Source organism: Anguilla anguilla, chromosome 16 (genome assembly GCF_013347855.1).
Source record: "Anguilla anguilla isolate fAngAng1 chromosome 16, fAngAng1.pri, whole genome shotgun sequence".
Classification (NCBI taxonomy): domain Eukaryota; kingdom Metazoa; phylum Chordata; class Actinopteri; order Anguilliformes; family Anguillidae; genus Anguilla; species Anguilla anguilla.
Window position 1 is genome coordinate 19,330,239 of NC_049216.1, and position 4,586 is coordinate 19,334,824.

The following is a 4,586-nucleotide window of genomic DNA, read 5'->3' on the forward strand; positions in this document are numbered from 1 at the left end:
TGTGTGATTTCAGTGGAAAATTACAAAATATATAAGACCATAGTCTTGTGTTAAAAACGTTGAAATATGTAAAATAATAAAAATACCCTTATGCAAATGAACATGAAATGTTTATGCCATAGTTTTGTTTTTAAATGACCTCAGGTACCTAAGGCTTCAGTTAAGGGCTCAAACTAGGGTTAGGGTTAGGGTTAGGAAAGAAGTAAGTCTTAAGGGTTAAGGCGAGTTCATAGCTGTGTTCAGCAGCTTGAAGAATGGTAAGTACATGGGTTTCTTAATGATTTTGAACTAGCCAAATATTTTTCTATGGTACCATGTGTACCTATGGCCATTGAAAATGTAAAATAAATGCATATTTTTTCAGAGAAGACTTTTCTTAAAAAAATATTTTTAAATGGCATCAACCATATTATTTTTCATTTGTATTATTTCATTCATGATATTTAGCTTGTTTTCCATCGATTTTAAATGGGTTTTCGGAAGTTTTCAAAAGTGTCTATGGTTTCAATTAGGGTTAAGGGCTCAAAGTAGGGTTAGGGTTAGACGGTACGACTGAGGGTTACGGCGAGTTCATGGCTGTGTTCAGCAGCATGGAGAATTGTTAGTACATGGGTTTCTTAATGATATTGAATAAACCAAATACACTGAACAAAAATATAAATGCAACACTTTTGCAGCCATTTTTAATGTTTAAATAATACCTCAAAGATTTGTTCTATGTGCACAAAGATCTTATTACTCTCAAATTTTGACCACAAGTTTTATCAACTGTTATTTCTCCTTTGTCAAGATAATCCATCTCCTGCACAGGTGTGGCATGTCAAGATGCTGATTAGAAGCCATGATCACGACACAGGTGTTCCTTATGATGGGGTCAATAAAAGGCCACCCCAAAATGTTGAGTTTTATTCAAGTCAAGTTTGTTTATAAAGCACATTTAAAAACAACAGTTGACAACACCCATGTCACAGATGCCTCAAGAGTTAAGAGATCATGCAAGTGGCATGCTGACTGCAGGAATGTGCTGTAGAGCTGTTGCCAGAGTAATGGGTGTTCATTTCTCCACCATAAGCCGCCTCCAGCATTGTTTCAAAGATTTTGGAAGTTCGTCCAACAGGCCTCACAACCACAGACTATGTGTAACCATGCCAGGCCAGGGACCTCATTAATGGAACGGACTTACAATCAATTTTGATCTTAAGTATGACTTTCGCAGAAAACCACGTATAAGTGGTTATTTATAAAATCTTACTTTGACGTGGAAATGATCTTATCTCGACGCAAAGTCTAGATTTGACGCAAGTGATTTTCCAGTTGGTTATGTAGGGGTATTGCAGTTTGGGGCGCATAATATGCCTGTGGTGAACTTGGGATTAGCTTTATGAACAATTTGATGGGAATTATCAATTAAAGGTGTGAGAAAGTCATTGCTGGATGCAAGGTGTTTTGAATTAAAAACAGGATGCAATGTTCTGCAAATAGTGTGTATCAATTTATCAAAAATGGTATTTCAAAAATTTCTTGATACAGATGGACAAGAAATCATGTTTGTGTGATTTCAGTGGAAAATTACAAAATATATAAGACCATAGTCTTGTGTTAAAAACGTTTAAATATGTAAAATAATAAAAATACCCTTATGCAAATGGACATGAAATGTTTATGCCATAGTTTTGTTTTTAAATGACCTCAAACATATTATTTTGCATTTGTATTACTGTATTCACGATATTTACCTTGTTTTTCATCTATTTTAAATAGGTTTTTTGGCGTTTTAAAAAGGTACCTATGGCTTCAGTTAAGGGCTCAAACTAGGGTTAGGGTTAGGGTTAGGAAAGAAGTAAGTCTTAAGGGTTAAGGCGAGTTCATAGCTGTGTTCAGCAGCTTGAAGAATGGTAAGTACATGGGTTTCTTAATGATTTTGAACTAGCCAAATATTTTTCTATGGTACCATGTGTACCTATGGCCATTGAAAATGTGAAATAAATGCATATTTCTTCAGAGAAGACTTTTCTTAAAAAAATGTTTTTAAATGGCATCAACCATATTATTTTTCATTTGTATTATTTCATTCATGATATTTAGCTTGTTTTCCATCGATTTTAAATGGGTTTTCGGAAGTTTTCAAAAGTGTCTATGGTTTCAATTAGGGTTAAGGGCTCAAAGTAGGGTTAGGGTTAGACGGTACGACTGAGGGTTACGGCGAGTTCATGGCTGTGTTCAGCAGCATGGAGAATTGTTAGTACATGGGTTTCTTAATGATATTGAATAAACCAAATACACTGAACAAAAATATAAATGCAACACTTTTGCAGCCATTTTTAATGTTTAAATAATACCTCAAAGATTTGTTCTATGTGCACAAAGATCTTATTACTCTCAAATTTTGACCACAAATTTTATCAACTGTTATTTCTCCTTTGTCAAGATAATCCATCTCCTGCACAGGTGTGGCATGTCAAGATGCTGATTAGAAGCCATGATCACGACACAGGTGTTCCTTATGATGGGGTCAATAAAAGGCCACCATAAAATGTTGAGTTTTATTCAAGTCAAGTCAAGTATGTTTATAAAGCACATTTAAACACAACAGTTGACAACACCATGTCACAGATGCCTCAAGAGTTAAGAGATCATGCAAGTGGCATGCTGACTGCAGGAATGTGCTGTAGAGCTGTTGCCAGAGTAATGGGTGTTCATTTCGCCACCATAAGCCGCCTCCAGCGTCGTTTCAAAGATTTTGGAAGTTCGTCCAACAGGCCTCACAACCACAGACCACGTGTAACCATGCCAGTATGCCAAGTATGACTTTCACAGAAAACCACGTATAAGTGGTTATTTATAAAACCTTACTTTGACGTGGAAATGATCTTATCTCTACGCAAAGTCTAGATTTGACGCAAGTGATTTTCCTGTTGGTTATGTAGGGGCATTGCAGTTTGGGACGCATAATATGCGTCCAAGCCTGTGGTGAACTTTGGATTAGCTTTATGAACAATTTGATGGGAATTATCAATTAAAAGTGTGAGAAAGTAATTGCTGGATGCAAGGTGTTTTGAATTAAAAACAGGATGCGATGTTCTGTATATAGTGTGTCAAATTAGAAAAAGGAACCATGTTCTTGCATTATTGGAAGACATTGAAAAGAAGGGATTTCAGAGACCGGAATGACTTTTTTGCTTTTCTCTATTGGTCCATGGTTATTCCTGACTAAACCCTCATTTGTGCTAGCATCATATAAGGGGAAATCGCTGATTGTAAGGCACGTTCAGGTACTGTCAATTTTAAGTTCATTTGAGATCTATAGATCACAGGTGCGTAAGTTACAAATGGGCTTCTTAGAACCTGCGTAAGCAAGGTTTTTTATGCTCAGTATCTTTAATGAATCGAAGTAAGCACACCGTCGGAATTGATCTTAAGACTAAGTTCAAGTATAAATCTAAGAACATTTTTGTAAATGAGACCCCAGGACTGCCACATCCGACTTCTTCACCTACGGGATTGTCTGAGGACAGCGACACGGACAGCTGATGAAACAGTTGGTTTACACAACCATATAATTTCAGCACAAACTGTCAGAAATCGTCTCAGGGAAGCTCATCTGCGTGCTCGACGTCCTCACCGGGGTCTTGATTTGTCTGCAGTTTGGCGTCACAATCGACATGAGTGGGCAAGAGCTCACCTTCGATGGCCACTTCTTCCATGCTGTCCCAGTTCTTCCATGGCCTGCATACTCACCAGACATGTCACCGACTGAGCATGTTTGGGATGCTCTGGACCAGCACATACAACAGCATGTTCCAGTTCCCACCAATATCCAACAACTTTCTACAGCTATTGAAGAGGAGTAGGACAATATTCCACAGGCTACAATCAACAATTTGATCAATTCAATGCAAAGGAGATCTGTTGTGCTGCATGAGGCAAATGGTGGTCACACAAGATACTGATCGGTATTCTGTTCATTCCATGGTATCCTCTTTTTTAGGGAATCTGCGACTAACAAATGTATATCTGTATTCCCAATCACATGAAATCAACAGATAAGTGCTTGATGAATCTATTTCAGTTGACTGATTTACGTTTATTACCTTTGAACTCAATCTTTGAAATTGCTGTTGCATTTATATTTTTGTTCAGTATAGATGCCCTAATTGACTTGCCAAAATAAACATATGGTAGCATGAAATGTGAGTTGTGAAAAACTATGTTTGAATATCTTTAGCCTAGGTGTATGTAAACTTTTGGCTTCAACTGTACATAAAAATCAAGAGTATCCTTTGTAAGTACCAGACCCCCTCTAGTGGAATGAAGACTTAACAGCAATTCGTATGAAGTGGGAAAGACAGCAATTATTTCAATGAGTAGTTGATAAAGTCACTGACATTTCTGATTTTAACATTGAGCATTTTGTGTGGGCTGTGCTATTTCACTCTGTCGGCCATACGATGGCAGAGATCCTAATAAACTGTGGCGAGTGCAGAAGATTCGACATGTGGTTATGACTTTATGGGGTAGCAAATGGATACTGAGTGTGAACAAGTGTCCTCACAGAGATAAGCTGGACAAAAACAAATGGCAACGGG